Raw genomic sequence first — 23,716 nt, 5'->3', positions numbered from 1 at the left:
CTCCAGAACTTGCAGCAGTCACATCGCAGGAGTAAGAACTGATTTCCCAGGTTCTGAGGATTTCAGACTTTGAATGGCTGTGTTACTAGTTCCCAGCATGCAGATGGCCTATTTATGGAAATTAGCATCCATAACCATGTGATGCAATTCCCATACTAAATTCTTCCTCTGCCTCTCTCTCTTACTGGTTCCGTGTCTCTGAAGAACACTAATGCATTCTTTTGGATCCTCTGAAAATCATTGGGAGTCAGCCTATAGTGAAAGCGTGTTTATTGCCACTCTGGCCCTAGTCAAGGAACTGGTAGAATTCCCACTCACTTCACATATACTAACAGATGTTTTACACTTCCAGTCCATACATAAAGAAGCCTAACTTATTTGACATTATAATTCAACTAAATGATTTTTGAGTACTTTCTAGACATAAGAACTCTATTAATCACTACATAGAACACAAACAGAAGTAAGATTTTCTATGTTCTTAAAAGTACTCACATTTTAACTGAGGCAATTGAAGATAAGCTTATATCATTAGTAAGGAAGTAAAGCAAGTGAAAAATAGCTAAAATAAAAACCAGGATGGGAAAAATGGCATTAAAATATAATGCATATTATATTTTATATACATATAAAATATTGTATTTATATATATTAAATATAATGCATATTATAATTGCATAAAATATAAGGCATATAATGGTATGGGAAACAAATGAGGAAAAGATCATATTTAATTAGATGAATTCAAAAAGGTTTCATAAAAGAGGTGATATATAGTTAATTATAGAAATTTTACATGCAGAGTTCAGGATGGGTACAGAAGACATTCCAGAAACATGGAGTGAAAAACGCATGGAGGAAGCAAACCATGAGGTAATGAAAAGTCCAGTATGTGGAACTACACTTTTAGAAAAGCTAACAGGTTAGATAAATGGAATCCTAAAAAGATGGTTAGAAACCAATTGACATGAGCCTCAAATGCAAGGCTGAGTAATTTAGAAATTTTCTGATGGCTGAGTAAGGGCAAAGTATGTTTTTCAGTAGGGTGATAGAATATCAGAAGCTTTACTTTAGGAACTTTTTTTTTAAAGATTTATTTATTTGAAAGTCCGAGTTACACAGAGAGAGGAGAGGCAGAGAGAGAGAGGGGTCTTCCATCCACTGGTTCACACCCCACTTGGATGCAATGGCTGGAGTTGTGCCGATCCGAAGTCAGGAGCCAGGAGCTTTCTCCAAGTCTTCCCATGTAATGCAGGGGCCCAAGGACTTGGGTCATCTTCTACTGCTTTTCCAGGCCATAGCAGAGAGCTGGATTGGAAGAGGAGCAGCTGGGACTAGAACTGACGCCCATATGGGATGCCGGCACTTCAGGCCAGGGTTTTAACAGTGCGGCCCTAGGAACTTTTTTTTAAAAAAGATTTATTTACTTATTTGAATGGCAGAGTTACAGAGAGGCAGAGGTGGAGGCAGAGGCAGGGAGTGAGAGAGATCTTCCATCCACTAGTTCACTCCCCAAATGGTCCCAATAGCCAGAGCTGGGCCTATCCAAAGCCAGGACACAAGAGCTTCTTCCAGGTCTCCTACGTGGATGCAGGGGTCCTAAGCACTTGAGCCATCTTCTACTGTTCTCCCAGGCCATAGCAGAGAGCCACATCTGAAGTGGAGCAGCCAGGTCTTGAACCGGCACCCATATGGGATGTAGGCACTGCATCAGTACCAGCCTCTACTTTAGAAATTTTTAAGAGATTTATTTATTTAAAAAAGTAGAGTAACAGAGTGAGAGAGAAAGAGAAAGAGAGAGAGAAGAGAAAGAAATTCTGTCTGCTAGTTCACTCCCCAAATGGTCTTAACAGTCATGGGCTGTGCTAGTCTGAAGCCAGGAGTGAAGAATTCCATTCTGGTCTTCCACATGGGTAGCAGGGGTTGAAGTACTAGAGTGATCTTCCACTGGTTTCTCAAGCACATTACCAAGAAGCTGAATCAGAAACAGATCATGGGCTGATGGTGTAGTGTAGTGGGTAAAGCTGCTGCCTTCAGTGCCGCATCCCATATAAGCACCAGTTCCAGTTCTGGCTGCTCCTCTTCTGATCCAGCTCTCTGCTATGGCCTTGGAAAGCAGTAGAAGATGGCTCAAGTCCTTGGGTCCCTGCCCCCACGTAGGAGACGCAGAAGAAGCTCCTGGCTCCTGGCTTCAGCTCAGTACAGCTCCAGCCACTGTGGCCACTTGGGGAGTGAGCTAGCAGATGGAAGACATCTCTCTCTGTCTCTGCCTCTGCCTCTCTGTAACTCTGCCTTTCAAATAAATAAATAAATTTTTTTTAAAAAAAGTGAGTTATCCTATTGTGGTAACTTCTTAAAAAAAAAAAAAACCAGATCAGATAGGGGACTTGTACTAGAACTCCCATATGGGACGCTGATGTCAGGAATATCATTCTTCTAGAAGGGTAGAGTAATTGCAAGTATGCAAGATAAAGACATGGAGACCAGTTAAGAAGCTCTTAACAACAGCACACAATTGAGTCAATCAAGCCTGAATTTGGGTAGTGGCAGAAGAAACAAAGAATGGATAAAAACTATCCTGTGGAAACGAAAATCAATACAATTCAGCAACTGGTTGACCATGGGGAATAGAAGAGAGGGAAGAATCAAAGATGATATAGAGATTTCAAGCCTGAGTAGGGCTGTTGGAATAAATTAAATGTCAGGGAAATAAATTGTCTTGAGCAAGAAAATGAGGAGTTCAATTGTGAAAATGTTGAATTTGTAGTTCCAGTGAGGTGGAAATATGAGTGAAGCAGTTGACTGTGCAGATATCCTCTTCTAGAAAGAGATTAGGACAGAAGATATAGCTATAAGGGTCCTTTAAATGGAGGAATAGTTGGAGCTATGGATTTATGTATAATTTTCCGAGGAATAGATTCTTAAAAATAAAAAATGACCAGGAGTATGTGAATAGAACCTTAAGGAATATATAAAAGCAGTGCTATTCAGTCTGCCAAACGTGATAAAAGATGAAGTAAAGTTAAAGATGAAGTAAAGTAAAGTTACTAGGACATAGAAGCAAAGTCCGTAATAATTCATGTGATGGGCGCACAAAGTATATTTTTGTGAAGAGAAAATATTGAGATAAAGCTAGGCATGTCCAGCAAACAAGAGGGCTTTTCCAATAGAACTATCCTGGTAGGGAGTTTTAACAAACTATACTTGACCTTGTAACAAAGCTTAGTTGATTTATGGACAATCTAAGAAAAAATATTGTGTCTGTAGCATGGACTTTGAAAAGTGGTGAAGTCTACATAGTCTCTAGAACCAAAAGTATGTAAGATGGAGTTCCTACCCTGCCACTTACAAGCCATATGGTTTTGGGCTAATATCTTCTCTGTTACTTAGTATCTTCAAATGGATGATTGAGAAGATATTACCCATAGTTTTGCTGTACTGATTACAAAATTTTAAAATTCAGTAAATATACAGAACAGTTCTTGAGACTTCATAAGTTGTCTTTGTGTTACAACACTGAAATTCCCGGGAAAAACTTTCTAAAGAAAAGAGATTCATTTCAGCTCATGGTTTTGAAGGTTTGCAGTCCAAGACAGGAAAGCTTCATTGGCGTGGCATCTGGTGATTGTGCTCTTTTTGACAGGGTTTAGTAAGCAGCACAGAGCATCACATGGCAAGTAGGAGTGCACTTGTGTCTCTGTCCATGTGGTCTTTCAAAAAGCCACTAGAATTTAATTATGGGAGCTCCATGATAACAACTCAATTCAACTCATTCAACTTCTGAAAGCCCCGCCTATAAATACCTTAATTGGAGTAAGTTTTGAACCTCACCTCTTAGTAGCATTAACAAAAGCTTTTTTTAAAAAACAAAAAAAGATTTTTTTCTTTATTTGAAAGGCAGATTTACAAAAAGTAAGTCCCCAAATAGCCACAACAGCTTGGGTTAGGCCAGGCCAAATCCAGGAGCCTGGAACTCCATCCAACTCTCCCATGTGGATGGCAATAGCCCTAGTACTTGGGCCATCTTCTACTTTCCCAGGCTCATCAGCAGGGAGCGAGAAGGGAAGCAGAGCATTTGGCATTTGAACTGGTGCTCATATGGTATGCCAGTGTTGCAGGCAGCAGCTTAACCTACCTCACTACCATGCCAGCCTCTGGTGCTTAAATTTTGAAATTGGTGCATCATCAAAAATTCATATATTATTTTTTAAAAAACTGCATGCATATAATAAACTTTCAATTCCAAGTTTTTCATAACTGTTTTGAAGTACTCTCATATTTAGTAGATTAGAAAAATAAGAATAGCTAGCACAGAGTACAGAAACATAAGTAAGATAGACATGAGGAGAATGTCATTTTCCAGAAGCCAATGAAGAAGGAATTCCTCAAAGCATGGAAGTGTCCACAGCTTCAGATTCTGCAGAAATGTCAAAAAGTATGAATACAGACAAAACAATTGGACGTGGAAACCAGAACATCATTTGTAGCATCTCCAAATGTGTTTGCAGCAGAGCAGTGGTGCTGAGGGACTGATCGGAAGAATTGTGAATGGCTAGTGAAGAAGTGAAGACAATTACTGTGGAATCTCCTCTGGAAGGAATGTGGAGTAAGGAAAACAGACAAGATAGTACCTCAAAGAAGTGACAGGGGAAAGTAAATGATTTTTCTTCCAGTGTAGGGAGATTTGTTTCATATTTGTAGACACAGCAGGGAAACCTGATGCAAGAAGAGATTAAAAATTCAAGTAATAGAAAGAATAATAAACAGATCATCATACAAGAATAAAGGCAGATAAGAGCTACCTTATTTTATATCTGTCTCTTTTAATTTCAAGGTATAGAGTCTTACTCTGACTGTTTCAAGCTTTAGGCATAATGTAAGGAGACATATGGAAAAACTTGTGATAGTACTCGCATGGAAATCTAAAAGATAAGCAGTGCAATAGGCATATTTCAAAGAGACAGGAAATATAAACAGTTCTGAAATGAGATTATGAACTGTTGACTATTATAGGAACCTCTGAAGCAGTTGCTTGCGAATTTTCATGTTACTGTGTGACCATTAATGTAACTCAATCTCTGTGTTGGGTTTTGATGTTTTATTTGTGTCTATTAATTTTTCCTCTTTGTATGCACTGGACTATCTTTTAGTCAGTACATTTTCTTTCTGCTCTGAAGTAAACTCAATTTATTATGCATATATTCTCGGATTTATTTTATCATAAAATCTGTTTGTTTGTGTGTAACATTGATATCATACAAGAAAGTCTCAATTTACTACCAACTTGCTTGTAATTTTGACTATCCCATGAAACTTACTTTATTGTTTCTTATAGTTCCCTTTGCTCTTTCACCCTTTTATGTACATGCTTTCAGCTTAGCTCCCCTTTATTAACTATATCATTCTCTTGAGACCTCCTAATTTAAATTTCTTAAAAAGAAAATCTGATTGGCCTGGTTTATTCACATTTTGTCAGAATTCTTCATGTTTCATCTTCTTATAAGCTGCAGCTCAATTTAGGGAATGGCTTCTCTTTGTGAGTTGAATACTTATAATCTGATACCCTAAGGCTGAGTATTAATCATGGAAAAGTATGGCATGTGACATCATGTGGCAGAACATATCCAAGAAGTAACCAGGGGTCACTTCTTCCAGCAGGGGCTTTGGTGAATAAAATTAAACACAGAATGAGCTTTGATCTAGTAGGCACTTTATTGGACTAGTTGAAGACATCTTTGAGTTAAATAAATGAACATAGGGAAACCAAATCTATTTCTGAAATACTTTTCAGTTCTATCTTTTCCTCTTCGTTTCCATTAACAGTAAAATGACATACTGATCTTATCATCTTATCATGTTTTATCCCGACCATAGCTAACTTGTCTCACTACCTCTGATCTTTTCTCCATTCCAAGCTGTAGCCTACATTGATTTTGAGGTTCTCTTTCTAAATTTCATACTAGATCATATGACTCTACTATTCAATATATTTAATAGAAATAAAAGCTATCATTTGAAATTTGGGCCTGAATCCTATTCTTTTCATAAAATGTAGTCTTTTTAAAAATTTTATTTCAAAAAATTGATTACAGTGGCCACTGTTGTGGCAAAGTGCAGCCACTTGTGACACCAGCATCCCATATTAAAATGCCAATTGGAGTGTTGGTTGATCAATTTCTGATCCAGTTTTCTGTTTATGTGCCTGAAAAAGCGGTGGTTGATGGTCAAAGTGCTTGGAACCCTGCTGCCCATGTGAGAGACCCAGATGGAGTTCCTGGCTCCTGGCTTTTGTCTGGTCCAGCCCTGATTCTTGCTGACATTTGGGGAGGGAACCAACAGATGGAAGACTCTTTCTCTCTCTCTCTCCATTTCAAGTAGGTAAATAAATAAATAAATCTTTTTAAAATATTTATTTTATCTATTTAAAAGAGTTATAGAGAGAAGTAGAGATAGAGATAGAGAGATCGTCCATCCACTGGTTCATTCCTCAGATGGCTGCAATGGCCAGAGCTGCACCTGTCCCAAGCCAGGAGCCAGGAGCTTATTCTCTTCTACTGCTTTCCCAGGCCATAGCAAGAACTGAATCGGAAGAGGAGCAGCCAGGACTAGAACTGGCGCCCATATGGGATGCCAGCTCTTCAGGCCAGGACTTTAACCCACTGAGCCACAGTACTGGCCCCCCAAAAATAAATCTTTAAGAAGATAATGCATCTATATATAAAGATACTGATAGAAAAATCAAGTAATTTGAGCAAGTAAAGTTAATAAGTAGAGAACCTAGGATGTGTACTAATGCTTATTAATTTAATTATCAGTTCAATATTTATGATTTTAAATTCTATCCTATGCAATTTCCTATGACTTGCAGCAAGAAGCTCAAAATCCTTATAAATTAATACATATTATTTTGAAAACCTTCCAATGCATATTGGAGGCTCATTTCTTTCCTTTATCTTTAATCATGTACCTACCCTTCCATTTAGCCACAATGGGTTTCTTGCAGCTTTCTAAATACATCATTTGCAAATAACGTCTCTTATTTATTTCAAACATCTATGCTGTTGTAAGGTCCTTCTAATGTATCTTTTTATATTAAAGAGCTGCAAAGCTACACACACACACACACACACACACGGGGCCTTCAAAAAGTCCACAGAAAATGTATATTAGGAAAAAATACATGGGTTTATCTTTTGCACAAAAAACCCTTATTTTTAACTTGCATTTTTCCATTAACATTTCTAGTATCATTTTATGTATGTGTATTTTTTTTCCAGAAATTCCTTGTAACTGCAGTTATTTGGCTATAGTACATAGAATTCTAATTTCTTCTTTTGGACCAAAGATTCCTATTCCTGTTTATTTAGTCAAATAGTGATTTAGGAATAGCTGTGATGGAATTTTACAAATGAAGACCCAAGTGAGTTTATGTTAATATATGGATATTATCTGGGTGGATTTGGCTCAAACAAATGAGCCTTTAATTTTTTTAATTTTCAAATATTTAATTGACAAAAATTGTATGAAGTACTTCAAAAAGCTTGTGGAAAATGGAATTAAGAATAAGTTTACTTGCTCACAAAATTTTTTAAAACCCACATACCTTTTTTTCATAATATGCATCTTCAATGAACTTTCTGAAGATCCCATATATATTCAAGATGTCAATTTAATGTTTTGATGTACATATACAATGTGTAATGATTACAATCAAATTAATGAACATATTCCTCACCACACATGCTGTCCATTAGATCTCCACAACTTTTTCATCTTGTAAGTGAATGCTTGTGATCAATGTATCCCCATCTCACGTGTTCCTAGTCCCAGGCAGCCAATATTTCTACCGTCTATTTCTGTGGGTTTGGATTTTAAAAATGTAAAAGTGAGATCACACAGTATTTGTTTTTCTGTGCCTGGATTATTTCACAGCATGAAGCAGAAAACTTTCTTCTTTGGTAGCAGAAAGGAATGTCAAAAGGAATTGAAGCAGGAGATGGATTTTGCTGGTTATGAAAATGTGGGTGATCACATGAAAGGAGCAGAAGGTAGCTTCTAGGAACTAAGTAAGACTGAACCTCTATTGAGAGGTTGGCGCTGTGGCGCAGTAGGTTGATCCTCTGCCTGTGGTGCCAGATTCCCGTATGGGCCCTAGTTCTGGTCGTAGCTGCTCCTCTTCCAATTCAGCTCTCTGTTATGATGTGGGAAAGCAGTAGAAGATGGCCCAAGTGCTTGGACCACTGCACACATTTGGGAGGCCAAGAATAAGCTCCTGACTTCAGAAAGTTCCATCTCTGGCCATGTGGCCATTTGGGGAGTGAACCAGCAGATGGAAGATCTCTCTCTCTCTGCCTCTGCCTCTCTGTAATTCTGCCTTTCAAATAAATAAATAAATCTTTTTTTAAAGAAAAAAGAAAAGATTCTAAAAAGTGCACAATAGAAATGCCAGATTACTTTCAGAGGATCTGCAGTTAGACTCACAGTTGACTTTTCATCAGAAGCCTCATAGGCTATAAGAGAATGGCAAGAGATAGTCCAATTCGTAGGAGAAAAAAACTCAGCAAAGAATACTGTACCCTGAAAAGCTCTCATTTAAGAAAGAAAGTGAAATAAAGACCTCCCATAACAAACAGAAATTGAAAGAATTTGTCATCAGTCATCCAATATTACAAAAAATGCGTAAGGATGTGCTACACAAAGAAACACAGAAAGATAGTCATCACTACAAAAGAATGTGAATGCAGGAAATCCCTCAGTAAAAGTATAAAAGAAATCCAAAGTAAACAATAGGAATATTTATGGGAAAATGGCAAGGCCAAGTTGTTATCAGTAGTCACCTTGAATTTAAATGGCCTTAGCTCTCCAGTTAAAAGATACAGACTGAACAAATGGATTAAAAAAACAAGACCCATCTATTTGCTGCCTATAAGAAACACAACTCACCAACAAAGATACACAAAGACTGAAAGTGAAAGGATGGAAAAAGATATGCCATGCTAATGGAAAGCAAAAACAGGCAGGTGTTGCCAACCCAATATCAGACAAAGTAGACTTTAACACAAAAACTGTTAAAAGAGACAAAGAAGGGCACTATATAATGATTAACGGATGAATTTAACAGGAAATGTGACTATAATAAATGTATACATACCCAATTACAGAGCACTAGGCTATTTAGATGTTAATGAATCCAAAGGGAGACATAGATTCCAATACAATAGTAATGGGGGACTTCAACACCCACTTTCATCAATAGACAGATCAACAAGACACAAAATCAACAAAGAAACAACAGAGCTAACTGACACTGTAGACCAAAAGAACCTAACTGATATCTACTTAACTTTTCACCCCACAGTTGCACAATACATATTCATCATATTCATCTCACCAGTGCATGGAACTTTTTCCAGGATAGATCATATACTAAGCCATAAAGCAAGATTTAGCAAATTCCAAAAAATTGAAATCATACCATGCATCTTCTCTGACCACAATGGAATAAAGCTGGAAATCAACACTCAAGAACCTCTAGATCATATTCAAACACATGGAGACTCAACAACATGTTCCTGAATGAAGAGTGGGTCATTGGAGAAATCGAAAAAGAAATTAGAAATTTCTGGAAATCAATGAAGACAACCATATATCATATCAAAACTTATGGGATACAGTAAAAGCAGTGTTAAGAGGGAAGTTGATAACAACAGGTGCCTACATGAAGAAATTGTAAAAGTAACAAATAAATGAGCTATCAGTACATCTCAAGGACCTAGAAAAATAACAACAAATCAAATGTAAAATTAGTAGAAGGAAAGAATCAAAATTGGAGAAGAAATAAGCAAAATTGAAACAAAAGATTACAAAAGATTTTTTGAAAAAAAAAAATCAACAAAATTGATACACCATTGTCCCAACTAACCAAAAAAAAATAATAAGGGAGAAGACCCAAATCAATAAAATGAGATGAAAAAGAAGGAAATATAACAACAGATACCATAGAAATAAAAAAAGATTTTTCAGGAATTAATGCAAAGTGCTGTAAGCCAACAAATTGGGACACCTAGAAGAAATGGATAGTTTCCTAGACAGATATAATTTACCAAAATTGATTCATGAAGACATAGAAAACCTAAACAGACCAATAACAAAGATGGAGATCATATCAGTAATAAAGACCCTCCCAACAAAGAAAATCCCAGGACCAGATGGCTTTACTGCTGAATTCTACCATACTCCAATTCTTCTCAAGCTATTCAAAGCAAGAGAAATGGAGAGAATCCTCCCAACTCCTTCTATAAAGCCTGAAACATTTAATAACTAAGCTAGACAAAGATACAACAGAGAAAGAGAACTATAGATCAATTTCCCTGATGACCATAGATGAAAAAATCCTTAACAAAATCTTAGCTAATTGAATCCAACAACACATCAGAAAGATCATTCACCTGGGCAAAATGGGATTTATTCCTGGTATACAGTGATGGTTCAACATTCACAAATCAATGTGATACATCACATTAACAAACTGAAGAATAAAAACCACATGGCAATCTCAATAGGGGCAGAGAAAGCAGTTGACAAAATACAACATCATTTCATGATGAAAACCTTTAGCAAATTAGATATAGAAGGAACAATCCTCAACATAATCAAAGAAATTCATGACAAACCCATAGCCTGCATCCTATTGAGTAGTGAAAAGCTGGAAGCATTCCCCCTAAGATCCAGAAACAGACAAGGATGCTCACTCTCATTGTTATTTAATATAGTCCTGGAAGTTTTAGCCAGAGACATTAGGCAAGAAAAAGTAATCAAAGAGATACAAATTGGAAAGGAGGAACTCAAATTATCCCTATTTGCAGATGGCATAATTCTATATATAGGGTATCCAAAAGACTCCACTGAGAGACTATTGGAACTCATAAAGGAGTTTGGTAAAATGGCAGGATATAAAATCAACACAGAAAAATCGATAGCCTTTGTACACACAGAAAATGCTGTGGCTGAGAAAGAATGCTTAAGATCAATTCCATACACAGTAGCTCCAAAAAGAATTAATTAACTTGGAATAAATTTAACCATGAATTTCAAAGACCTCTATGATTAAAATTACCAAATATTAAAGAAAGAATTAAAAGGCATTAAAACAAAGAAAATTCTTCATGTTTGTGGCTTGCAAGAATTAATATCATCAAAATGTTCATACTTCAATAGTCCTTGTCCTGACTGTTGATGAACAACTTAATACTTTATCCCTTTTAGTATTTTTTGTCCTACTTAATACTATTAGTTGAACTCTGTAATTAACACACAATTATTCTTAGGTGTTTAAATTTAACTGAAAAGTGATCTCTGTTAAATATAAGAGTGGGAATAAGAGAGGGAGGAGAGGTAAAATTTGGGACATACTCAATCTGACTTGCCCTAAATGGTAGAGTTAGAAATGTTCTGGGGATTCCAATTCAATCCCATCAAGGTGGCATGTACCAATGCCATCTCACTAGTCCAAGTGATCAGTTTCAGTTCACAATTGATCATAACGATAGGTCTAAGAGTCACAGGATCACATAAACAAGACTAGTGTCTGCTAATACTAACTGATAGAATTAAGAAGGAGAGAATGATCCAACATGGGAAACTGGGTCCACAGCAGACTCATAGAATGGCAGATGTCCTAAACAGCACTCTGGCCTCAGAATCAGCCCTTAAGGCATTTGGATCTGGCTGAAAAGCCCATGAGAGTATTTTAGGCATGGAAAGCTAAGACACTCTGGCAAAAACAAACAAACAAACAAACAAACAAAAACAAAAAAACCCACCTAAATGAAAGACCTCTGCGGGTGAGATCTCAGTGGAAAGAACAGGCCATCAAAGAAGGAGGTACCTTTCTCTGAAGGGAGGAGAGAACTTCCACTTTGACTATGGCCTTGTCTAAACATGATCAGAGTCGGTGAACTCAAAAGCCTTCCATAGCCTTGGCAACTCATGACAAGAGCCTCGGGTGATTACTGATGCCATAAACAAAAGTGTCAAATTGTTAATCAACAACAAGAGTCACTGTGTACTTACTCCTCATGTAGGATCTCTGTCCTTAATGTGTTGTACAATGTGATTTAATGCTATAACTAGTACTCAAACAGTATTTTACACTTTGTGTTTCGGTGTGGGTGCAAACTGTTGAAATCTTTACTTAATTTATACTAAATTGATCTTCTGTATATAAAGAGAATTGAAAATGAATCTTGATGTGAATGGAATGGGAGAGGGAGTGGGAGATGGGAGGGTTGTGGGTGGGAGGGAAGTTATGGGGGGGGAAAAGCTATTGTAATCCAAAAGCTGTACTTTGGAAATTTATATTTATTAAATAAAAGTTTAAAAAAAGTTCATACTTCCAAAAGCAAGTTACAGATTGAATGCAATATCAATCAAAATACCAATGACATTCTTCACAGATCTAGGAAAAAAAAAATGATGCTAAACTTCATATGGAAACACAAGAGACCCAGAATAGCTAAAGCAATTGTATACAACAAAAACAATGCTGGAGGCATCACAACACCTGATTTGAAGACAGGACAGTTATAATCAAAACAGCCTGGCACTTGCACAAAAACTAAATTATAGACTAATGGAACAGAATAGAAACTCCAGAAATCAGTCCTGACATCTTCAACAAACTTATGTTTGACAAAGGAGTTAAGATCAATCCCTAGAACAAGGAGAGTCTCTTCAACAAATGGTGCTGGGAAAACTGGACTCTACATACAGAAGTATGAAACTAGCCCCCTTCCTTTGTCCTTACACAAAAATGCACTCAAAATGGAACAAAGTCCCAAATCTACAACCCTATATCATCAAATTACTGAAGAACACTGGGGAAACTCTGCAAGACATTTGCATAGGCAGAGAGTTCTTCTTTAAAAGACCCCAGAAGCACAATCAAGAGCAAAATTGACAAATGGGATTACATCAAGTTGAGAAGCTTCTACATTGTGAAACAAACACTCAGCAAAGTGAAATGGCAACTGACAGAATGGGAGAAAATATTTGTAAACTATGCAACTGATGAAGGATTAAAATCCAGAATCTGTAAAGAGTTCAAGAAATTTAACAAGAATACAAACAATGCAGCTAAGAAATGGGCACAGGACTTCAACAGGCATTTTTCAGGAGAAGAGATTCAAGTGGCCAAGAAACACATGAAAAAATTCTCAGGATCACTACCATCCGTGAGTTTGACCTCACTGATATTAGAATGGCTGACGCCGGCGCCACAACTCACTTGGCTAATCCTCTGCCTGTGGCACTGGCACCCCGGGTTCTAGTCCTGGTTTCTCCTCTTCCAGTCCAGCTCTCTGCTGTTGCCCAGGAAGGCAGTGGAGGATGGCCCAAGTGCTTGGACCCTGCACCCACATGGGAGACCAGGAGGAAGCTCCTGGCTTTGGATCAATTCAGTATGCCGGCCACAGCATGCTGGCCATGGTGGCCATTTGGGGCGTGAACCAATGGAAGGAAGACCTTTCTCTCTGTCTCTCTCTCTCACTGTCTAACTCTACCTGTGGGGGAAAAAAAAGAATGCCTGTCATACAGAAACCAACAAACAACAGATGGTTGAGATAAAGATACTCTAATCCATTTGTTAGTGGGAATGGAATGTAAACTGGTGCACCCACTGTGGAAGACAGAATGGAGATACCTCATAAATCTGAATGTAGACCTGCCATGTGATCTAGCCATCCCACTCCTGGGAATTTACCCAAAAGAAATGAAATCATGAATATTTTGAATTTGAAAACTGTCCTACACAAAATGGCTTACATAAAACATCATCCATTTGGGAGGACAGGATGGAGTTTCTGACTTCTAATTTTAGCCTGGATCTGACATGGTCATTGTGAGCATGTGGGGAGTGAATTAACAGATCGAAGAGAAAAGGAGAGAAAGGAAGAGAAAGCGAGAGATCTTCCATCCATTGATTCATTCCCCAAATGGTCCCTACAGCTGGGGTTGGGCAGCTTAACCCACTGTACCACAGTGCATGCCCCAGTAAAAAAAAAATCTTTTTGATAAATTGTGCAAATGACTTTATTCTTTTTTTTTGTACTCACCCATTCTTCCTGTATTATTTGAAGGGCAAAGTAACAGAGAGAGAGAGAGAGAGGGAGAGATCGAGAGAGAAAGTGATCATCCCCAAAGATCCACAACTGTTAGGGCTGGGCCAGAGAGAAGTAAGGAGCCTTGAGCCAGGAGCCAAGAAATCCATCCAGACCTTTCCTGTGGCTGGCAAAGATACAACTACTTGAACCATCATCTGCTGCCTCACAGGATGTGCATTATCAGGAAGTTGGATTGGAAGCAGGAAGCAGAACTCAAACCCATGCACTTTGATATGGACTAAGATGTCCTAAACAGCTCTTAACCCGATGTGCCACAATGCCTTCTCTGCTCTCAGTCATCCTTTTGACTCTGCATCATATTATGAGTTGTGTGTTTTTCTCATCCTCTTCTCCTACACATCGTTTTCTTTCAAGAAGCCTGAGAGATGTTCAAAGACCGCGCAGTATATTTCCATGAAAAAAAAAATGATTAGCAATAACATACTGTCTCAACTGTAGTAATTAAAAAATTTTAAATTTTGCATGGTTATGAGAAATAATCTCACAGACACATTTAATTATCTACCAGTGTTTTTAGTGTACCCTCAGATGTGCTAATACACTGTAAATTCTTCAATATTATTGGGTTTTTCTATTAGGGCCTGTCTATGACTGTGTTGAATAGTAATGAAAAAAAAAACAATAAAAATTTTCCCCTGCCCAAGATTGAATATAATTCTATAATCTCATTTCATTTACCTTAACTCAAACTATTTCTTTTTTAAAAATATTTTATTTATTTTAAATTCAGAGTTACAGAGAGAGGTAGAGACACACAGAGAGAGAGGTCTTCCATCTGCTGGTTCACTCCCCAAATTGCCGCAATGGCCAGAGTTGAACCGATCCGAAGTTAGGAGCTTCTTATGGGTCTCCCAAGGGGGTGCAGGGGCCCAAAGACTTGAGCCATACTCTGCTGCTTTTCTAGATCAGGAAGTGGGACAGACAGGATTTGAACTGGCTTCCATATGGGATGCTGGCTTCATAGGCCAGGGCTTTAACCTTCTGCACCACAGTACTGACCCCTGAACTGTTTCTTTAGATAATTCAGTCTATCTCTCCTTGGAAAGCTCTGGTATCTTTTCAGTTTTCAATGTTCTGTCTCTCTTCTCCTGATACTTTTTCAGTTGGTTTATGGATATGCTTTGCAGGGAGGTGGATACGGCTCATGGGACTGACCTGTAGGACAGTTAAAAGGATATGGGATTTTTTGTAGCATTATGGAGCCCTTTGGAGGGCCTCATTGGCCCCTCTGGATACCCAATAGTTTTTCTGTGATGTTTCCCAGAATGGTGAATGTTGAGGTAAAACTGGTTTATTTTGCTTTCCAGGGGGTAATGTGCTGTATCTACTTGTGAATTCATGTTTTTGAACACAGACTCTTTATCTCAAAGACTCAATCCATGACTGTCTCTCTTCATTGTAATCCTGGTTTTCTGGTGCTCCAAAAGTGTTCTAACAATGGACCCTCAATGAGCCACACTAGAACTTCTAGGTTCCCATTGTTAAGGTTCTACCCCACTCCCCAACATGAGCTTGGGGAAATGCCCAATCTTATCAAACTACTTGCTTTGTACTTATATTTCACTATCTTAGTTTAAACTTTGTGATGAAAGTAGGGGCATATAGAAATTCTTCTGTGAGATAGCAAGTCAGAAATTGAGCCTATGTGTGTTTGTGAGACAGGCCTGAAGACCAGTGCCTACTGCAGCTCCAGAAGCCCAGCATCTTGCACTCAAGGTCCTGTCCTGACCCTGATAACCAGGCCTTCCCCCAGGAAAGCTCCCAGGAGAATTCTCTCCTTAGCACCAAATAGGTTATCTGACCTGATAACATGGAACAATAAAGCCTTCTCAGACGCCCTAAGGGATGCCCCCTTACTCTTCCCCCGGTGCCAGCAAATCTGGAGAGGAATTTGCTAATTTTCACCTAACAAACCCTTCTGCCAGGCCTCTCCATCCTTTGTCCTGGAGGAGAGCAGGAGGTGGGTAAACAGATGCCCTCAAAAACCTATGGAGTCCAAAGGGACTGCGCTCAGCCCTCTGCCTCCTGCTGAGCCACCCTCCTGGCCTGCCTAGGTGTATTCTCTCCTCTCAACCATGTAACCTCGCTCTCCCCCAGTCCGAGCAACTGGGGACTCTCTCTGTCCCTTCCATTCTGATGGATGCCCTGTCTCCAATAAAGCCTTATCACTCTGCTCTCTGTCTCATGCCTGAATTCTTTCTTGTGTGAAGACAAGAACCCCATGGCTTCCACAGCCTTTCCTCTGGTAACACTTCCAGAGGCTTTCAGCCTCTGCTTAATGTGTCAAAATTTCTAATCTTTATTTATTTTTTTTTTGACAGGCAGAGTTAGACAGTGAGAGAGAGAGACAGAGAGAAAGGGCTTCCTTTTTCCATTGGTTCACCCCCAAAATGGCCGCTATGGCTGGTGCGTTGTGGCCGGCGTGCTGCGCCAATCCAAAGCCAGGAGCCAGGTGGTTCCTCCTGGTCTCCCATGCGGGTGCAGGGCCCAAGGACTTGGGCCATCCTCTACTGCCTTCCCGGGCCACAGCAGAGAGCTGGACTGGAAGAGGAACAACCGGGACTAGAACCCAGGGTGCTGGTGCTGCAGGCAGAGGATTAGCCTAGTGAGCCTGGGTGCCGTCCAAAATTTCTAATCTTTACATCTATCCTATTTCTCCATTCCCATCTGTTTGTTCTAGTAAAACTTCGTGAAAGTCCTGGTTTCTGATCTCCTAATTCTCCTTGTCACTCAATTTTCCTTCCCAGAACTTACTGGAACCAGAATGAACTGACTCTCCTCCTTTTTACCATCTTAGGAAAACTGTTAATTGAAATTTTACAGGGGCCGGCACTGTGGCCTAGCAGGTTAAGCTGCCACCTGCAGTGCTGGCATCCCATGTGGACACCAGTACGAGACTTGGATGCTCCACTTCTAATTCAGCTCTCTGCTATGACCTGGGAAAGCAGTGGAAGATGGCCTAAGTCCTTCATCTCTTGCACCCACATGGGAGACCTGGAAGAGCTCCTGGCTCCTGGTTTCAGAACTACACAGCTCCGGCCAATGTGGCAAATTGGGGAGTGAACCAGAGGATGGACGATCTCTCTCTCTCTCTCTCTCTCTCTCTCTCTCTCTTTCTGCCTCTCCTTCTCTTTTTGTGTTAACACTGAGTTTCAAATAAATAAATAAATCTTTTTTTAAAAAAGAAACTTTATAATAAAATCAACTAAGTCTGTCTCTTGATTTCCTAAATGTTCACTAAAGTTATTTAAACAATCATTTCCACTTGTCTGATTTTTAACAACCGTTCTCTTTCTAAATAATTCAAGAAAGTCAATTTTGACACTCATGGTTGATCAAGGAAATTGATTGTGTTAGGGAAATTTGATTCCTGGACTTAGAGGTGGAAGTCTACAAATGAACAGTGTTCAAGAAACAGGGGAATTAATTTAATTATTTTAATCTTTCTAAAATACACTTGATGATAAGAGGATACTTGGAAATCTTGTTACATGAAATGGGACAGATATTGATGGTACCAAATCAAATAATGTCATGATTGTTTTGATAGTAGTAGATCATGATTGATTTTGGTTTTTGTGAGTTGTCATAAGTCATGTTGTATTGAACTATAATTACTTTATCAATATGAGAATTCCCCAGTAATGAGGTAGGCAGACAAATGAGACAAGCATATAGGATTGACTAGTCTCATAAACTGAAATAATTCCAGTGTTAGCATAAGGGACCATTTCAGATCACTAAATGTTGTTTATTATGTGTCCTAGTGAGAATTATCTAAAGTGTCTGAGGATTCCTTAGTAGAACACTGATGAAAAGTTAATTACTAGGTAGGAATAGTGAAAAAAAATTTTCTTATAGAAGGAAGTAAGGATGAAAAGTTAAGTGTAGAAAAAGTGAAGAAAGGAAAAATGGCAGGATATAATATTTCAGACCATCAGAAGTGAATTAAAAAGAAAGATATTGTTTTACTGAATACTTCTCAACAATGAGTATATTATGAGCAGAAATATGGGTCCTTCAGGGATCCTGAAAAAGTTTTTGGAAAATGTGTATAATAACAAAACTATGCATGGATTTCAATCTTTTTTTTTTTGCAACAAGATAGATTCTTTATTTGTTTTGAAGCAGAGAGACAGACAGATAGACTGAGACAGACAGTTCCCATCTGCTGATTCACTCCTCAAATGCCCACAGTGGCCAGGCCAGGGCCGAGTTGAAGCTAGGAGCCAGGGGCTTGATCCAGGCCTTCCACATGTACTTCAAACATCACCTACTGCTGCCTCCCATGGTGTACATTAGCAGGAACCTGGAATCTGAAGAAGACCCAAGATTTAAACCCAGACCAGGCACTTCAGTATCAGATGTTGGCATCCCATGTGGTGTCTTAGCTGCTGCATCAAATGTTTACCAAATTTGTCTTTTCATTTTTCCATGAACTTTTGGAAGTACCCTCATGTGCACCAGAATGCAATTGCAGAAATGTCCATAACTCAACTATTTCTAATACCCAGAAATTAGAAATAACCTACATGATCATTAATAGTGAAATGAACCCAAAGAAAATTCATATGCAGGAGATTTCAGACAATGAAATACTAGGAAGAATTTAAAGTGATCAAAGGGCTACTGTATGCAGTAACAGATTAATATTACAAATATAATGTTAATCTAAAAAGTCAGTCACAAGAAAATATGTACTGTAAGATTCAAATGATACAAACTTCAAAACCGGGCTGAAGTCACTTACAATGTTAGAAAGGAGGGTAGGAATACTGACAGGTGTGGGGCACAAAGAGGTCTTAGTACTTGAAGCAATTCAGTGTACACCGAATTAGTTAATTCATCTACTTGTACTTTTACAATATGATAATATTACAGTGTGCAGGTTCTTTTTCTTTTCTTTTTTTTTAGATACCCATTTTGAAAAGGCACAGACAGGAGGCAATTCACAACCCTAGTACGAAGGAAATGGCTAAAGACCTAAGTGAGTCTGTAAAACTGAGACAGAGTCTCAGTTTCCAAAATGCAATCCACATTTTCCTTTCACTGTCAATCATACAAACAGGACTTTAAATAAGAGGGTTAACAGGAAAGTGACAGAAGAATTGAGGTTTTCCTGGGAGATTTTTCAGTCATTGCTGGGTCAGTTGGACATTTTGGGGGCATTGACAGACTATGAAAGAAATAAATTGCACAAATCTCTCTAAGGTTTGCACTTAATATGGTATGCTTAGTTGAGTTTTTTGTCAAGATGTCATCTGAGAAAACCACTTTGAAAAAAGTAGTTGAAATCGTCTTTAACTCAGAGATGTGAATTCCAATCTCTAAGCTGATCATCTGCAGATAATAATTAATAGCCTCAGGAGTGGGAAAGGGGCCTGGGTCAAATGTGGGAAAAATGTAAAAATTAAGTATCTGTTTTAATTTGGTGCAATTGTCATAAAAAAGTACCACAGACTGGGTATCTTGAATTAAGAGAGTTGTATATATTTTCTTAGAATTCTGAAGGTTAGACGTTCAAAGGTAAGGTTGGTAGGGCTATTTACTTCTGAGTTCTCTCCCCTTTCCTTGTAGATGGTCCTCTTTCTCCTGTGTCATCACATGCCCATCCCTCTGTATTTGTCTTGTGATCTCTTATTTTTTTATTTATTTATTTATTTATTTATTTATTTTAATTTTTTTGACAGGCAGAGTGGACAGTGAGAGAGAGACAGAGAGAAAGGTCTTCCTTTGCCGTTGGTTCACCCTCCAATGGCTGCCGCGGCTGGCGTGCTGTGGCCGGCGCACCGCGCTGATCCGATGGCAGGAGCCAGGAGCCAGGTGCTTTTCCTGGTCTCCCATGGGGTGCAGGGCCCAAGCACCTGGGCCATCCTCCACTGCACTCCCTGGCCACAGCAGAGGGCTGGCCTGGAAGAGGGGCAACCGGGACAGAATCTGGCGCCCCGACCGGGACTAGAACCCGGTGTGCCGGCGCCGCTAGGCGGAGGATTAGCCTAGTGAGCCGCGGCGCCGGCCCATGATCTCTTATTTTTATAGACAACAGTCATATTGGATTAGAGCACATCCTAATGACCTCATTGTATTTTCAGCTACTTCTATGAATTCCTCAGCTCCAAATACAATCACATTAGGAAGTACTGGAGGTTATGATTTCAACATATAGATTTTAGGGGAATATATAGGCTGTACCTATACCAATATGCTATATAAGTAAAGTAAAATAGCTTATTACTATAAAGTTAATTTTAATATTTAAGCATAGTAACTCCTATGAAGGAACAATCACCATCCCAGGACAAATGGAATTGACATAGACCTTAAAAATATATATAATTGAGAAACCTCGTGAGAAAGCAATCCCTCTGGCACTTTGATCTTGGACTTTGAGTCTCCAGACCTATGAGAAATACATTTCTTTTTTTTTTAAGATTTATTTTATTTATTTGAAAGACAGAGTTACAGAGAGAGGTAGAGACAAAGAGAGAGGTCTTCCATCCCCTGGTTCACTCCCCAGATGGCCACAACGGCTGGAGCTACACAGATCCGAAGCCAGGAGCAAGGAGCCAGGAGCTTCTTCTGAGTCTCCCACGTGGGTGCAGGGGCCCAAGGACTTGGGCCATCTCCCACTGCTTTTACAGGCCATAGCAGAGAGCTAGATTGGAAGAGAAGCAGCCGGGTCTAAAATTGGCGCCCATATGGGATGCCGGCACTTCAGGCCAGGGCGTTAACCCAGTGTGCCACAGCGCTGGCCCTGAGAAACACATTTCTGTTTGTCTTAGTCTCTTTCTGCTACCATAATAAAAATACTTTAGACTGGATAATTTATCAAAGACATTTATTTCCAGAATTCTGGAGACTGTAAAGTTCAAAATTAAGATAGCACCATTTTTTGGGTCTGTTGGGAGCCTATCTTCATAAATATCATTGCTGACAGCTTTCTCATAAGGTAGGATATAAATGCTATGTGCTCACATTGTGGAAAGAACAGAAGGAGAAAAAGGGACTAGGGTGCACCTTTCCGCCTCTTCTATAGGAACGCTAATCTCATACATGAAGGCATACTGCTCATGACTTAATCATGGCCCTAAAGGCCTTACCTCTTATTGTTACCACACTGAGTGCTAGATCCTAACATACAAATTTGGGAGGCATACATACATTCAAACCACAGTACAGCTATTTAAGCCACCTAGTCTATGGAATTTTGTTATTGCAGCCCTAACAGACTAGTTAGCCAAATATATAGTTATGCATAGAGAAAAGCAAGATTTATCTAAGTCAGAGATCTCCTGCCAGAGTGGTCTGGAAGGGGCTCCAAGAGAGGCAAAACCAGAAGGGGCTTGTGGTAGTGGGGTTTTTCTGCACACTTTTTTGGGGAAAAAAAACCCTGACATTCACCTAACAGTCATTTACAAGGTGGGGACAAAACCCTTCAAAAGACCTGATTTGTAATCTTAATTGTCTTGCTCCAGATAAAACAAAAGAGCCATTGAGAGGGTGGAATCACCACTCCCTTGCTATTCTCATGATAAGATTGGAAGCTCAATTTTGTTTGTTAAAGGCAGCTTTGGGGGAGAAACCTGCAGTAGGATTCAGCACTTAGATCTTGATCTCCCTGAAGTTAACTTTTGGGGGAAGCATTTTGCACTATCTTAGGGGAACTCTGCTTTTCTATTTTACTTTTAACAGAACATCATGAAAAAGCAAAAGTTTAAATAAAGGAGAAGAATGGGAAGTCACAGGGAGATATGAGTTTTGGGCCACAAAATTGGACAAATTTTGTAGTTTTCCATTACAATTAATATAGATGGGTTGGAGTACCTGTAAATTCTCTATCTGGGCAAATCACCACGAATTAGCTAAATATATCTATGATTTGTTCAAATCTCAGCATCATTTATGAAGAGTTGCTGCATCAAGCCCTACTATCACTTTGTGTGTGTTTGTTGTAAGGGGAGGTTTATTATTATTTGTGATGGCTGAAGGTTTTTAATTAATATTGAACACTGCTATGCTTTTTATATATTGAAAACATAGTCTCTTATATTTATGAAATGTAAATGCAAAGGTTTAAAAAGGAACTCACAGTATCATCTTGACTTGAGATCTGTGGGGAGCAATCCGGACTAGACTGAGTTACTGGAATTAAGACTTATTCTATGCATCTGCTCTCCCACAATATGGCGCTAGGAGAGAAGTAAACAGCTTCTGCACAGCTGCCTCCAGTTCAACCAATAAACTGTAGGACTTGCTCCTGATTGGAGAGCAGCGTACTCGGCGTGTGGGCAGCCGAGTTAGGATTGGCGGAGGAGGACTATAAAGGAGGAGAGAGACGGCATGCACCAGGAACATCTAAGGGGAACATCTAAGGAAACCTGTGCAGCCCCCGAGAAAGCTGGCCGGCGGTGTGCCGCTCCCCTGCGGAAGTGGGGAATGTGGCCAGGGGGAACTGCCCTTCCACGGAGGTGGAAGGGATAGTAGCCAACCCGGGAAGAACCAGCAGCAAACCCGGGGAGGGCCGAGCAGACGAAAGAACAGCGCAGGGCTTAGTGTCGTTCCTCCACGAAGAGGGGGAGCGACATAATGGTGCCGTGACTCGGATAGGAAACCTAGGATGGATAGGAAACTTAGGAGGGAAGAAACGGGAAGAACTGGGAAAATACCGGAGAGAGAGACTAGCAAATAGCCTAGGGAAAAGCCGGACGAAAAAGGTGCCGGAAGAAGCTATTGAAAGCCTAGGCATAGACTCGGATACAGACTACGGGGGGAAGCTGGGAGAAATCTCTAAGGTCGAAAGCGAAAGTGAAAGCTAGAACAAACAGACTCGGATACAGACTGTGGGGAGAGGCCAGGAGAAATGAGGGAGGAATATTGTTGGAGGAAAGCTTGGGGAAACATACCGGGTAGAGAAAAATGTTAGGGAAATTGAAGCCGTGGGGAGCAGGCCAAGGCGGACACGAAAGCCACTTTGGGATTCTCAAGTTAGCCCGGGAATAGGGGGCGAAAAGTTGAAACCAGAAGCTGAAACGTAAGCCAGATTGGGATCCGTCTGATTAGCCCGGGGAGCAAAGGACGGGAAGCCAAACCGTGGGGCGGAGACGTAAGCTGGGTTGAATTCGCCAGGCTAGCCCGGGGAACTTAGATTGAATGCTAGTGGCGGACACGTAAGCTACGCTGTGTGACTCGTGGAAGCCGCCGCGTGCAGAGAGAGCATGGGGCGTGAATAGATAGGGAACGGGGCTGGCGCGAGGCCGTGGTTCAGACGCGAAAGGGTTAAGTGCGAGACTGCGGAGTGTGCGCGCAAAGCGGGCTGAAGCGGCTCAGCCGGAAAGCCGCGGAGAAGTAGCCTCGGGGCGGAGCCTGCCGGCAGGGCGAGGCGCCGGGAAGCTGCGGGGATAAGAGAAACAGAAGTTTAGAAGTAAAGTGAGAGAAATAGGAATGCTGGAAGATAGAAGTAAAATGGGAGAAATAGGAATGCCCGGAGATAGAGAAATAGAGAAATAGAAAGGCCTCCCCTCAACATGGCAATGAGA

This window comes from Oryctolagus cuniculus, chromosome X, assembly GCF_964237555.1.
Source record: "Oryctolagus cuniculus chromosome X, mOryCun1.1, whole genome shotgun sequence".
Taxonomy (NCBI): domain Eukaryota; kingdom Metazoa; phylum Chordata; class Mammalia; order Lagomorpha; family Leporidae; genus Oryctolagus; species Oryctolagus cuniculus.
Note: the sequence above shows the minus strand (reverse complement) of the source record.